Source organism: Pongo pygmaeus, chromosome 2 (genome assembly GCF_028885625.2).
Source record: "Pongo pygmaeus isolate AG05252 chromosome 2, NHGRI_mPonPyg2-v2.0_pri, whole genome shotgun sequence".
NCBI classification, from domain to species: domain Eukaryota; kingdom Metazoa; phylum Chordata; class Mammalia; order Primates; family Hominidae; genus Pongo; species Pongo pygmaeus.
Window position 1 is genome coordinate 172,209,099 of NC_085930.1, and position 16,072 is coordinate 172,225,170.

General features: G+C 33.5%; 1 long non-coding RNA gene and 1 other non-coding gene across 2 annotated transcripts in view; both read right to left on the reverse strand.

Moving 5' to 3' along the window:
* Nucleotides 1–1,386: 1,386 nt before the first annotated feature.
* LOC129033601 (uncharacterized) overlaps nt 1,387–16,072 on the reverse strand; it is a 107,976-nt gene continuing 93,290 nt past the window's right edge. The window contains exons 5-7 of the long non-coding RNA XR_008501627.1: nt 11,181–11,377; nt 6,987–7,084; nt 1,387–2,250 (exon numbers count right to left, since the gene is read on the reverse strand). This is a non-coding gene — a long non-coding RNA (uncharacterized LOC129033601). The remainder of the gene's footprint in view (nt 2,251–6,986; nt 7,085–11,180; nt 11,378–16,072) is intronic.
* On the reverse strand, nt 3,028–3,129 carry LOC129034464 (small nucleolar RNA U13). The gene has a single exon (XR_008501938.1). It is a non-coding gene; the product is annotated as a small nucleolar RNA U13 (small nucleolar RNA).

Below are 16,072 nucleotides of genomic sequence, written 5' to 3' on the forward strand. Positions count from 1 at the left end.
CTGACTCTATTCAGCAGACTGATAAAGTGCAACTATAGATTACTTTTTATGTGTAGGAAATGCACACAATAGGTGAGAAAATTATGCTATTTTTAAAACAAGGAAATCTTAACAGCCAAAGTTGACACCTTTATCTAATGAGTGGAAATTTTATGCACAATCATTTGGAGCTAATTGAGCCCATGAAGTCACATGAGATATGCTACGTCACAGTTTCAGTGCCTGGCAGACAGTTATGGAAACACACGGATAGTGAATTTATGTTGACAGTAGCACTTGGGAATTAAGTGCTGAAATTCTACCACTCATAATTGGATTTTGGCACCTCCTCTTAATCTCCTCTGGATAAAACATAGCACTACTAGCAAGTGGCATACTACAGTGTTACTTGGAGCTTTGTTAAGTAGCAAATTGCTGCTGACACTACTGGTATTTTTAGTACTTAGGGAAACGCACAAGAAAATTGAGATTAGAACAAATAGGGTTAACCTAAAATGTGGCAAAAAGAAAAAAAATGTCATTCTAGTAGGAAACTATTAATAACTAGACTTTGCTATTTTGTAGTAAATAATCTATAGTGTTGAAAGCTATTTAATAATGGATTTTATATTGGAACTTTGTTGTTGTTATTGCTTCTGTAGTTTCAAATGAAACGTGAATAATAATAACTTTAGTTCTTTCAAATATTAGTAAAACAACCAAGAAGTACATATTAGTAACATATTTTAGAAATACCTTGCAAAAAGTCAACATGTTAAAAAAAGATCAGGCTGCTTGCAGCTATTTCTTTCTAGTCATGGTCAGAACTACTTAAGGCTATAGAGCAAAAAGGAGCTAGCCTGTCTCTGTTTATTCATGACGCTTAAGGCTATTTGTTAAGCATAGAAGAGTGGCTCTAAACCTTTATTTTAGGTGGATGTTAGATGGGTTCACTAAGGATTATGGCCCTGAAGTCAAGGGTTGAGTGGCAGTACATACAGGGTGATAAAGAATTTAAACTCAGAGGGTATGATTATTTATTATTATTTGTAACACATTTAAACCATCTTGCCTCAAGATTTGTGTGTCACTGATATACTCAACATTAAATGCTTAATGAGTTTTAGATGATGTTCTTTTGCTGAGTTACGATATTTACAATTTATTTTATAATAAGTTGACTGTTGACATAAAACAGGATTTGGGGGACAAATTTTAAACTTCTACATAAAGTTCTTAACTTCATTTTTAATAGGATGCATTACCCTAAATTTTAGTCAACGATTTATAATAACAGATGCTCAGAGATTCCCTAAGTGGCATTTATCAGCAACTCTTCTTCCAAAATATTTTCTTATAGCTATGAAGAGAGGAAAGATGGAAAGTGTCACGGAAAGACACATCAACTGTGCTGTTGGTTCTTAATTTATTGAATGTCTTGAAATTTAAAAAGGTACAGTTGCTAGGTCATAACATCTATAAGGAAATTAAACAAATTTATGAGAGAAAAGCAAACAACCCCATTGAAAAGTGGGTAAAGGACACGAACAAACACTTTTCAAAACAAAACATGCATGTGGTGAACAAGCACATGAAAAGAAAAGCTGAACATCAGTGCATTACAGAAATGCAAGTCAGAACCACAATGAGATACCATCTCATACCAGTCAGAATGGATATTACTAAAAATTAAAAAAAAAAACAACAGATGCTGGAGAGGGAAACAAAAATGGAGCTGGAGGCCATTATCCTTAGCCAACTAACACAGGAACAGAAAAACACATAGCACATGTTCTCACTTGTAAGTGGGAGCTAAATGATGAGAACTCATTAACAGAAAGAAGGAAACAACAGATACTGGGGTCGACCTCAGGGTGGAGAGTGGGATGAGGGAGAAGAGCAGACAATATAACTATTGGGTACTGAGCTTGCTTAATACCTAGGTGATAAAATAATCTGTACAACAAACCCACATGACACTAGTTTACCTATACAAGAAACCTTCACATGTATTTACCTAAAAAAAAACCTAAAATAAAAAAAATAAAAAGAAAACAGCTATTGCCATACCTGTAAATAGATGATTAAAAGTGAAACTCTTCTTTGTGATAAACCACAATGAAAAATGAGCAAAGTAGTATCCATATTTTGACAAGTTTCAGAATCAATTCTCCATCAAATATCCTCCACTCCAACCCAACACAATAAACGATAGAAGGCAAAAGACTTTGAAATGTAAGACTGGGACTCTTTCAGAGGTTCTTTATACATCTGGAGAGAAAGGAAAACATTTACAGAAGTCGGTTATAGTTAATTTATTTTACAATAGGACATCTTCATAAAAATATGTATTTTTATTTAAATATATGGTAACTAAACAAGACATGAGAATCTAAAAAAAATTAAATGAACTTTTAAATAGATTATAAATATAACATACAGCAAGACAGAAACAAATATTTATAGTCCAAGAGAATGAATGTTGCTGAATTTCAGCTTGTTTTGGTAGTTCATCACATTATTGCAAAAATAGCAGCAATTATGTTAATAGCCCTCTTCATAACAACTGTAGTTGATAAATGACATCAATTATTTCATGGTGTCCAGACAAGAATTAAAATTTCTCTTTTGGGGCTCCATAATTCAGACCACAGTGAAATTCTGAAATTTTTGCCTATCTTCATATTGTTTTCTGACTCTTCCTGGGCATCTAGCTAGCTGTATCTGTGAAATATTGTGGAAAGCACTTTGTTGATGGCTTTTTATAAGTGTTCAGTTCTCAGTTGAATTATCTTCTCCTCAGGGAGGTCTTCCTATAATCACATGTCCAAAAATATCCCAGTTATTCTTTCTATATCTCTATAAAGATGAAGAGAAGTCCATCTATAAATTTTATGTTTATTTTCCTATAAATTACTTATTTTGCTCGCTGAAGAATCCATTGATTTTTAAAATGTCTTTAAAGTCTGCATATTATGTATTTGCTATTGACCTGTTTATAAAAGTTGTTTTTTACATTTATATATTTTGGTTTTGTTTCTTTGTTTTTTTCGTATTAGGCAATGTGCTGAAGTCCAAAGCTTTGAGGGAGGCACATCTTATACATGAGCATGAAAACTCATATATCACACTTACGAACCACAAAAGTACCTCATTTTTTAATTGTCTATTTATATCAATGAGTTTATCTTTTGAAATTGATTTGATTATCAGGATCTATGAATGAAACTTCCGATTTTTTTTTGTTTCACTTGCCCCATCAAAATGCGTTTTATCCACAATAGCAACAATCTCCTTTGAAAAAATAAGCAAATACCACCTAGTTCCGCTCTCGTTCTCTTAGACTAAACCCCAACTCCACAGCATTTACTACAGAGCACTGTGTGATATGGCCCCCACCAAGTTGTTGACAATATACTTTATTGCAATCAAGACACATGGACCTACTTTCTGATTATAAAAAATAGTAAGTTCATTCTTATGTTGGGAGATTTCCAATTGCCCATTCCTTTGTCTAAAATTATTTTCTTCTACATCTTTACACGACAAGCTGGCTCTCATAATTTACTTTTAGCTGAAATAATTATGTCTTCTTTTACGTCCTGCCTGAAATCCTTTCCAAAGTAAAATGTGCCCCATTTTGGGGAATACTCTCTGTCAAAATCCTCTTTGTGTTTCACCATTACACAATCATATTTACCTGAATTTGCCATTGCCTATTTAGAAGGTGCACCTTGCTCTCCTTATTCCCTATTATATTCCCAGTAAAGGGAATATTGTATTAGAGGTCTCATTAAATATTTGGTGAATGCTGTTTTTTTCTTCTTGGATAACATGAATAAAAACACTAACTTTATTCTTAAATACAGATTTATGTAAGCTCACTTTATTTCACTAGAAATAAATGTCAAGAAGGAGTAAAGTGTCATCACCATTCGTGGAAGGCCCAGGAGTGACAAGCTAAAAATATAATGTTTTGTGTGTAATTTTCAAAACAGCCCTATGATAAAGTCATTGCTATTTCATTTTAACAAATTGGGTACATAATGCTGAGAGAAATTAAGTAGTCTAAATTCAGAAATTGCTTCAAGCTCTACTTCAAAAATTGATGTTTGTTACACAATTCTAATTCTGTCTATGAAAAAGTCAGTATCATACTTATTTTTAGTATTCTGTAACATATATAGTAAAATAGAGATTATAATAGTCATTGTTCATATATAATTTTGTGACAGCAGAAAGCAGTATAATCAAATGTAAGAATATCAGTTCATAAGGGATATTTGTGTTTATCAATTTTAGAAGTAATATGATCTGCTTAGTCACAAGGTCATTATTAGAAAGTTAAATATTTTAAAGTGAAATCATTGGTTGGCTACAGCTACACAAAGCATGTTAATGACCTCTACTTATTTGAGAAGTTCAGTGACATAATACATAATACCCATTTATATTCTGCTAAAACCTTCTAGTTATTTAGTTGTACAAATACTGACATACTCTTAGTGGAGTAAAATTTTATAGTAAAAACAGCCACCACAATTAGTTTTCCAGAAAACTAGTTTACAAAAAATATTGTATTTTATATAATGATCATGTTGATGATTTAACTTACAAGAACAGTGCAAGAGTCTCACACATTCTTCAAACTCAAAAGTAGAAAAATGCACCTGTAATAACAAGTGATGAATCAAAGACAAGTGGGGAAATAAAACAAACACACAAAAACAACAGCAAAGGGAAAAATAATTTGTTGTGGTTTTTGGGCTGATTTATTGGATACATTTCTGAAGTACCATAAAATTATTGGATATATATAAAGTGTATTGTGGGTGATCAGATTTAAATTTACCTGCTGATGTGTTAGTTGAGTAATGCATTGTGCTTCAGAGATGTTTCTCCTAATTCTCTGTGGCATACAGTCTTCTATTCCATTTATTGGAATAGAAAACTGACTTCTTGCAGCAAAAGACTTCAGTTGAGAAACTGTAATTGCCTCAGTATCACTCAGTAACATTTAATCTTACTAGTTTCCTAGAATTTCTAGGTTTGCTCCTTCATTTTTGGACACTAGTCAGAATATCTTCCTGGAAGGTTTTGTCCTGGAAGATTTTGTCCTGAAAGATAATTGTCATATCTCTTTTAAGAGCTCTCCTTTAGACTTTCTTCTGAAGATAATTTCATGTTCTCTGTACCAATGGGTTTTTTTTCTTTTTACCAGAACCTCCCCATTGTATTTTACTCCTTATGTGGATATTTTTCTCTCCCTAAATTTTTGCAAAGCTCTGATTCAGACAGAAGTTCAATTCTCAAATGTGAATATCTGGAGATACTTCTAATATTAACCGTAGAATTATGTACAATGAATGACTCTAATTCATTTAGTCACTCCATAAAAAATGATCGAGCACCTAATGTATGGCAAACGCAGTGTAAAGGACTATGAATTCTAAAGTCACTTTTATTTGGGCCTGGCTATCTTGGAGCTTCAGCTGGGAGGGGAAACAAACTCTTGCAAGATGGTGTTTTATGTACTATGAGAGAAGTGTTTGGCATGTTTTATTTAAGTAAAGAGGACAACAAAATATAAACAATGACTAAAAATTTAATTAATTTTATTTTTTCCTGACTGATTACCAAATTATAAAGAAATAAATCATAGCTAAGCCAATTAATTTATCATTTCAATATATTTGAAATGTCTTACAATGGTTTGTTATTCAGTAAAAGCTCATTAAATATTTTCTTCAAATAAAGTATAATTATAAAGAAGATGACACTCATTTATTGAAGCTGTAAATATGAATGTTAGTTAATATAGCTAATTATGACTGAAGGTGAGTTATTACTGCACCATCTGTTCTTAGCACCTCAACTCTCACTTATTGGAGTCTCAGAACTGGGAACAGAATTTGGGAAATTCTGACCCAGGAGATTGTTTCTGGAATTTCCTCAGACAAAATAACATAACACAATAAAACACACTATAGCAAGCCTATTTAGTTGGTTGCTCTGTTTTTTTTGTTTTTTTTTTTTAATTAGGAGTCAAAGTTGACACTTATATGATATTTCCATTTCTTATATGTAGGCAAAATAAATTAAGTTATTGATTAATAATCTGTAACGTCTGGTTTTCTTTTAGCTCACCAATTTGATAGTTCAATCTGAGATCTGATTTTAGCTATTGTCTCCTTTTGAAATGGTCAATTTTATTCTTTTAGGACCGGACTCAAACTGGGTATACGTATTAGGAACCCACAGAATGCTTCAGTGTTTTTTTGTTCCTGTCTGGGAGAAGAGGGAGAAGAGAATAAGTAGTTGTGTTTGTTAGCATGTGGGTATAGTAAAAATAGCTTCCTTAAACTGGGAAGTGGAGAGGAATGGTGAGAGACCTCAGAAAGAGAGCATTGAGTCCAGGATAAAAGATTTGAAATGCTAGCTTTCCTGAGACCTTGAATTTAATTTGTGGCTACTGTACCTGATGGTAAACGCAGCCATATGGTAGAGGGTGACTGAAGAGAATGACCTGGGTTTGGACTGGGAAGCAGGAAGGCTGTTTTAGAAATAATCTTTATATATCTGCTACGTTACCAAGAAGAAAATGGTAGATTATATTTACGAGAACATGTCTGTAGGTATTAAAGAAAAAAACAGCTTCAAAGCATCTGAATATCAAGTTATGTAAAGGGAGGCATTACTATTCTATTATATAATCTATCTTAGTGAAGAAATACTTATTTTTAACAAACTGTATTCTTCAATAATGGGAATATATTAATTACAATGTTTCAACATCTGCAGTTCTCATATTTGAATATTTTGAAAGTACACATTCTTTACTAGCTAGGCTACTTATTTGGTTGCCTTAGTAAACAACAAACAACAGTGCCTTAAATAAGAGAAAACCCTCATTTTCTCAATTATACAAAAGTTTAAGCTAACAGATGGCCCACAGGATAGGGCACCTGAACTACCAGAGGTCACACAGGTACACAGTTTCCTTTTACCTTCTTCCTTCATCATCTTCATCTGCAAGGCCAAGGCTGGTCCATTAGCACCCCTTCTCATACTAGTGATTAGAATGCGGAGGAGAAAAAAGCTTCCCCTGAAGGAAGTAATTGAAAAATTTTACATATCATTTTCCCTCATATCTCATCGAGTAGCGCTAAATTACACGTTAAGTCTTTCCTGCAAGAGGGGCTGTTTTTGCTAGCTAGGTAGCACTAAACACAGCATAATGTGTTCTTCCCTTACTAAATGAAAAGAGGAAAAATTAATGTTGAGATAAAACTACACATCTCTATGCTACTTCCATGAAATTAGAAAAAAAAATGAGGCCTGTGATATTATTTGGCATATTTAACCTCGTTAAACAAGACACAAAAATACATACTACTCTTCTAAGGAACGCAGTTTTAAAATTACTAAAAATTCCTTGTGTAAAAAAATCTTATGTTTGTCAATGAATTTATTACTAAAGAATTATTAAATATGTTCTAATATTCCCATACTGCTATTAAAGTTATTTGTAGTTCAATTTTAAATATAATAAAAATAAATGGCAAAAATGTAGTTAGCTTGCCAAAAAGCATTTAAGATTCTGAGACAGAATGATACCTAGGATACCGATGTGTAATCTCTTTATTTTTATGTTATTTCAGAACACAAAACTCCCAACTATCTATGTAGCAAGTTATATTCGTGAACTTACAAGGATTCAGACATTTTAAAAATATTATTTTTATAAAACTGACACAAATCTAAAGAAAAACTAATAAATAACATACACTAAAAAATTAAAAGTAGCATGTTTATATCTTTTCTTTTATCTTTTACACAGGAAGATGTACAAATGTCACTTCCTTTTCACATTCAATAGAAAAGTGGCTAAAGGTAGTAAGAAATATATCACTAAAGCATGAGAAAAACATACAATAAAAACAAATGTATTATTAGAAAGAAACTATTATAATATGATTATATATAAAAAAATTCTGGAATTTCTTATTGATCGGTTATGCTCCTAATCTGTACTTGATAGTGTAAATATAATTGCTTTGTATTAGAAATATTTTTCAGTCTATCAACTAATACACTTGAAACATAAGTATTTTTCTCTAACATGTTATATTTTAAAAACTGTTGTCTGGTATTTTTCTTACACATACAGCTTAACATACACACATATATGCCACATATATGGCTTTTATTATATAAAACATAATAAAATTAAACATATTACTTAACTGAAATTTCAATAGTATATCTTTAAATTATTTCATTCTTGCTTTAAAGATATATACAGCACAGTTCTTTCTTATTGGAGAGATTGAAACGGAAGAAACGAGGACAAATAAATTATTGATTGATGTTGCTTTAAATTCAGGTTCTCCAACATAAATATTAATTGGCCTTGCTTAATTATTTCCAGACTGTTCTAGTTATCTTTAATATTATCCATGGGACTAATATGTCCACATAATTTACCATCCTAATCTCACTACCTCTTTCATTAGTTCCAGCATTAGTTCCTCTTATTTCACAATCAGAAAATAAAATAAAAATGGATAAATTTATCTGTACATTCATCCACATTTTACTCCAACTATAACAGATATTATTCCTCATGTGTTGAAAAGTTAATGTTGTTGATTAATCTTATTTCCCTTGCATTTTCAAAATTCTCTCTCAAATATCTGCATGACGTCAGCATTAAAAAAAGATTCCTCAAAGCTTCAAAACAAAGTTAAGAATTTTGTTTTTAAGAAAGCATGCTTAGTTTTGCCTTTTATTACTTGCTTTCTTAACTTGTCCTAATTTTGCAATTTGTCCTAATATGTACCAGTGAAGAAAGAAACATGTTCTAATAACATGTTCTCCAAGTTCACAGTTAAAAATTTAAAATAATATTTCCAGTCATATAAGAGCCAATTATTTCAAATGCACACCCACAAGACAACTTTAAACATGTGTTTTCTCCACTTCAACTCCCTTTTGCTCTTGAACACACTTTCTTTTGCCCCATATAAAAATGGAACCATTCTCCAATGCTCTCTAGTCCATTGCATTATGTTTTTTTAAACACGTTAATACTTACACCTTTTTTAGTTTCTGCCTTTCCATCCACAATCAAATGTAAGTACCATGAGAAAAAGAACTTGATGCATTTATTCCCTCAGCATACACATCTCAAAAAGTTTGTTTTGCATGTAACTGCTTGATATTTATTTGCCAAATAAATGAATAAAAATAAATGAAGTTTATTCTTTTCCTCTGGTGAGGTAAATGATAGAGTTAAGTAATATTAAAATGAAAAAGGTTCTCAGCAATCATTTAGTCATATTGCCAATGCCATACAAGTAAATGCATGATCAGGGAAGTCAAGGCAATTGCTAATATTTGAGTTTTAGTGGTTTTCAATGATAAACAGTTTAATAATTTTAGTATATTTTCTGAATGACCTTGAAGTTAAATTCTCAGTTCTTTCTAATTGAATGTGATTTCCTCCAATTTTATATATAAATCACATTTCCAATCCTGAATTAATATACATGTTAATAGTAAGAATATATTTGTGTAATATGTAAGGATCCTATCATCAAGATTTTAATTCACTTTGATCTAGCTGTCGATTATCTCTTCCAGTTCATATTTGCTTCAACTATGTGTATTTATATTTCTATTTTTGTAAACTATTGAGTAAATTTCTATTACACTATCCAATCTATAAACAGGGAAGTGGGAAGTAATTTGTATGTTTTATTTCAGTAAATGTCTGGAATATAGGAGTTACATTTTTTATTTCACTGAATTTCAATCAGCTTGGATGTAGCAACTGTTGATTGACCTGAATAAAGTGAACCTCTCAACAAGTTGATTTAAGTCTACTTTGCTGCTACAAAAGATTCTAAAATGTGTGCTATTTTAGACAACCATCTGGTCCCCTAAATTCAAAACTTTACTTGACTGCAGTCTTAGGAAACAAACTTTTTGTTTCTAATTAAATCATGTTTTACTCTGTTGTATATAAAACTTGAAATGTGGCAAGTATTTTTTGGTTTCAACTTATGTGAATAATTTTTTGTCATGAATCTTGCCTGAGGTAAGCACACAGAACAGTTAGTAGGAAATCAATCATAATGAATAACAGGGCTTGGATTTCTCAAAGTGTTACAAAAAGTAGGAAGGAAGGAAGGATTTATTGTAGTGTATTGTAACCAGTATTATTAGCCAGTGGCAAATTTTCTACTAAAATGTGAAAAATGACTAATTCAAGATTTCTGTAAATTACTAATGCTGCCATACCACTTTTTGGGCCTCTAATCTCATGAAGTTTCTTTCAATGAAGTTTAGTGAAAATATTGATATTTTTGTTATTCTTTCAATGACAAGGACAATTCTTTTCAGCATTGAAGAGATAACTGGAGGCTGCTGAACAATCATAGCTCTGCAATAGGAGACATACCATATTATGTTTCCAATGGTGTTGTTTGGTGGTGACTTGTATTAATGCTTTCAGTAAAACACTTGGAATGTTCTTTGAAGGCTTTTATGTATTCCAGAAGTATTTATAAAGTGCATATTGTGGCATGCCATGTATCAGAAGTTAGAGGTACAGAGTTAAATAAGATTGAAATAGTATTTGTTCTCAGGAAAGAGTCTATTTGATGAAAGAGCAGTTTCTGGCTCAACTCTTAAATTCAGTGTATTATTTCATTTTCACACTGCTATAAAGAACTGCCCAAGACTGAGTAATTTATAAAGGCAAAAGGTTTAATTGACTCACAGTTCCACATGGCTAGGGATGCCTCAGGAAACTTACAATCATGGTGGAAATCAAAGGGGAAGCAAGGAGTTTCTTCATAGGGTGGCAGGAGAGAGAAGAGTGAAGGGGGAAGAGACCTTATAAAACCATCAGATCTCATGAGCGCTCACTGACTATCACAAGAACATTACGGGGAAAACCAACTCTTTGATCCAATCACCTCCCTCCCTTGACATGTGGCGATTATAAATCAAGATGAGATTTGGGTGGGGACACAAAGCCTAACTTATCATTCTGCCCCTGGTCCCTCCCAAATCATATGCCACTTTCACTTGTGCCAATCACCAACTTTTGGCCAATCAAATGTAGCCAACTGTTTGAACCCTGTTCAAATAAGGAAAACATCAAACTGTAACCAATATACCTGTTTCAGTACCTCATTTCCATTTTCTATACGTCACTTTTCTTTTTTTGTCCATAAATCTTCCACCACGTGGCTGTGCTGGAGAATTTGAGCCTACTCTGGCTTGGAAGACTGCTCGATTCATGAATAATTCTTTGCTCAATTAAACTCCTTTAAATTTAATTTGGCTGGTGTTTTTGTTTTATCAAGCTGGTGTCTTCAACAGCATTCTATCAGGAATGGACAGTTCCAGCAGTTAGAAAATCAATAAGGACATGGTTGAACTGAATGGCACCATCAATCAAATAGCTCTAATTGACATATATAAAATACTTTATACAACAGTGTCAGAACACACATTTTTCTCAATCATCTCACATGGAATATTCACCAAGACAGGTCACATTTGGGACCATAAAATGGAACATAACAAGTTTAAAAGAAGAGAAATCACACAAAATATTATCTCACACATAATGAAAATAAACAAACATCAATAACAGAGAGATAGCTAAAAAAAATTCCAAATACTTAGAAATTAAACAAAATACTTCTAAGCAACACATGGATCAAAATAAGTCTCAAGAGAAATGTTAAAATATTTTGAACTAAATGAAATTAAATATATAACTTACTTAAAATTTGTGGGATGCAGTTATCTCAGGAATCTAGAAAAATAAAAGCAAATAAAGCACAAAGTTAGGAGAAGAAAAGAAATAAAAATCAGAGCAAAATCTAATGAAATCAAAAACAGTAAACTAATAAAATATCAACAAAATCAACAGCTCAAAATATCAATAAAATAGAGAATAAGCTAGTTACGCTACATACTAGAGGAGTAGTATTCTAAACAGAGGGAACCAGTGTTAAGGTAATATACTAAAAAGGATGACCAATTTTTAAATAAAAGTAAAGAAGTTACTGTGTTTAGAAGTTTAGTGTGGACAATAATAATGGGAGACTTTAACACCCCACTGTCAACATTAGACAGATCAACGAGACACAAAGTTAACAAGGATACCCAGGAATTGAACTCAGCTCTGCACCAAGTGGACCTAATAGACATCTACATAACTCTCCACCCCAAATCAACAGAATATACATTTTTTTCAGCACCACACCACACCTATTCCAAAATTGACCACATAGTTGGAAGTAAAGCTCTCCTCAGTGAATGTAAAAGAACAGAAATTATAACAAACTGTCTCTCAGACCACAGTGCAATCAAACTAGAACTCAGGATTAAGAAACTCACTCAAAACCGCTCAACTACATGGAAACTGAACAACATGCTCCTGAATGACTACTGGGTACATAATGAAATGAAGGCAGAAATAAAGATGTTTTTTGAAACCAACAAGAACAAAGACACAACATACCAGAATCTCTGGGACACACTCAAAGCAGTGTGTAGAGGAAAATTTACAGCACTAAATGCCCACAAGAGAAAGCAGGAAATATCCAAAATTGACACCCTAATATCACGATTAAAAGAAAAGCAAGAACAAACACATTCAAAAGCTAGCAGAAGGCAAGAAATAACTAAAATCAGAGCAGAACTGAAGGAAATAGAGACACAAAAAACCCTTCAAAAAATTAATGAATCCAGGAGCTGGTTTTTTGAAAGGCTCAACAAAATTGATAGATTGCTAGGAAGACTAATAAAGAAGAAAAGAGAGAAGAATCAAATAGATGCAATAAAAAATGATAAACGGGATATCACCACCGATCCCACAGAAATACAAACTACCATCACAGAATACTACAAACATCTCTACGCAAATAAACTAGAAAATCTACAAGGAATGGATAAATTCCTGGACACATACACCCTCCCAAGACTAAACCAGGAAGAAGTTGAATCTCTGACTAGACCAATAACAGGCTCTGAAATTGTGGCAATAATCAATAGCTTACCAACCAAAAAGAGTTCAGGACCAGATGGATTCACAGCCGAATTCTACCAGAGGTACAAGGAGGAACTGGTACCATTCCTTCTGAAACTATTCCAATCAATAGAAAAAGAGGGAATCCTCCCTAACTCATTTTATGAGGCCAGCATCATCCTGATACCAAAGCTGGGCAGAGACACAACCAAAAAAGAGAATTTTAGACCGATATCCTTGATGAACATTGATGCAAAAATCCTCAATAAAATACTGGCAAACCGAATCCAGCAGGACATCAAAAAGCTTATCCATCATGATCAAGTGGGCTTCATCCCTGTGATGCAAGGCTGGCTCAACATACTCAAATCAATAAATGTAATCCTGCATATAAACAGAACCAATGACAAAAACCACATGATTATCTCAATAGATGCAGAAAAGACCTTTGACAAAATTCAACAGCCCTTCATGCTAGAAACTCTCAATAAATTAGGTATTGATGGGATGTATCTCAAAATAATAAGAGCTATCTATGACAAACCCACAGCCAATATCATACTGAATGGGCAAAAACTGGAAGCATTCCCTTTGAAAACTGGCACAAGACAGGGATGCCCTCTCTCACCACTCCTATTCAACATAGTGTTGGAAGTTCTGGCCAGGGCAATTAGGCAGGAGAAGGAAATAAAGGGTATTCAATTAGGAAAAGAGGAAGTCAAATTGTCCCTGTTTGCAGATGACATGATTGTATATCTAGAAAACCCCATTGTCTCACCCCAAAATCTCCTTAAGCTGATAAGCAACTTCAGCAAAGTCTCAGGATATAAAATCAATGTACAAAAATCACAAGCATTCTTATACACCAATAACAGACAAACAGAGAGCCAAATCATGAGTGAACTCCCATTCACAATTGCTTCAAAGAGAATAAAATACCTAGGAATCCAACTTACAAGGGATGTGAAGGACCTCTTCAAGGAGAACTACAAACCACTGCTCAATGAAATAAAAGAGGATACAAAGAAATGGAAGAACATTCCATGCTCATGGGTAGGAAGGATCAATATCAGGAAAATGGCCATACTGCCTAAGGTAATTTATAGATTCAATGCCATCCCCATCAAGCTACCAATGACTTTCTTCACAGAATTGGAAAAAACTACTTTAAAGTTCATATGGAACCAAAAAAGAGCCCACATCGCCAAGTCAATCCTAAGCCAAAAGAACAAAGCTGGAGGCATCATGCTACCTGACTTCAAACTATACTACAAGGCTACAGTAACCAAAACAGCATGGTACTGGTACCAAAACGGAGATATAGATTAATGGAACAGAACAGAGCCCTCAGAAATCATGCCACACATCTACAACTATCTGATCTTTGACAAACCTCAGAAAAATAAGCAATGGGGAAAGGATTCCCTATTTAATAAATGGTGCTGGGAAAACTGGCTAGCCATATGTGGAAAGCTGAAACTGGATCCTTCCTTACACCTTATACAAAAATTAGTTCAAGTTGGATTAAAGACTTAAACGTTAGACCTAAAACCATAAAAACCCTAGAAGAAAACCTAGGCATTACCATTCAGGACATAGGCATGGGCAAGGACTTCATGTCTAAAACACCAAAAGCAATGGCCACAAAAGCCAAAATTGACAAATGGGATCTAATTAAACTAATGAGCTTCTGCACAGCAAAAGAAACTACCATCAGAGTGAACAGGCAACCTACAAAATGGGAGAAAATTTTCGCAACCTACTCAGCTGACAAAGGGCTAATATCCAGAATCTACAATGAACTCAAATTTACAAGAAAAAAACAAACAACCCCATCAAAAAGTGGTCAAAGGACATGAACAGCCACTTCGCAAAAGAAGACATTTATGCAGCCAAAAAACACATGAAAAAATGCTCACCATCACTGGCCATCAGAGAAATGCAAATCAAAACCACAATGAGATAGTATCTCATATCAGTTAGAATGGCAATCATTAAAAAGTCAGGAAACAACAGGTGCTGGACAGGATGTGGAGAAATAGGAACACTTTTACACTGTTGGTGGGACTGTAAACTAGTTCAACCATTGTGGAAGTCTGTGTGGTGATTCCTCAGGGATCTAGAACTAGAAATACCATTTGACCCAGCCATCCCATTACTGGGTATATACCCAAAGGACTATAAATCATGCTGTTATAAAGACACATGCACACGTATGTTTATTGCAGCACTATTCACAATAGCAAACACTTGGAATCAACCCAAATGTCCAACAACGATAGACTGGATTAAGATAATGTGGCACATATACACCATGGAATACTATGCAGCCATAAAAAATGATGAGTTCATGCCCTTTTTAGGGACATGGATGAAATTGGAAATCATCATTCTCAGTAAACTATCGCAAGGACAAAAAACCAAACACCGCATGTTCTCACTTATAGGTGGGAATTGAACAATGAGAACACATGGACACAGGAAGGGGAACATCACACTCTGGGGACTGTTTGGGGTGGGGGAAGGGGGAGGGATAGCATTAGGAGATATACCTAATGCTAAATGACGAGTTAATGGGTGCAGCACACCAGCATGTCATATGTATACATATGTAACTAACCTGCACATTGTGCACATATACCCTAAAACTTAAAGTATAATAATAATAAATTTTAAAAAAAAGAAGTTTAGTGTGGATAATTAAAGTGTATATCAGGAGCCAGGTCATGTCCTGCCTTGTAGGAAATGGGAAGGAGTTAGCATTCCATAAGTGAATTTGAAAGAACCTTGAAAATTTTAAGTGATCACATCACTTGTAATTTTACTGTTGAAAGCTGTTCATTTTGTATCAGGTAACAAGAACTGAGAAAATAAGCTTTTTTGTAAGGATTAATGTTACTGTGACTAGGAGTTGACCTGTTTTCTGTAGCCATAGATGCCAGTGGTTTCAACTATTTTGAGTTGAGCTGTTTTCTGTAGCCATAGATGCCAGCGATTTCAATTGTATGTATTTGTCTATCTTGTTGTCTTTGGGATTCA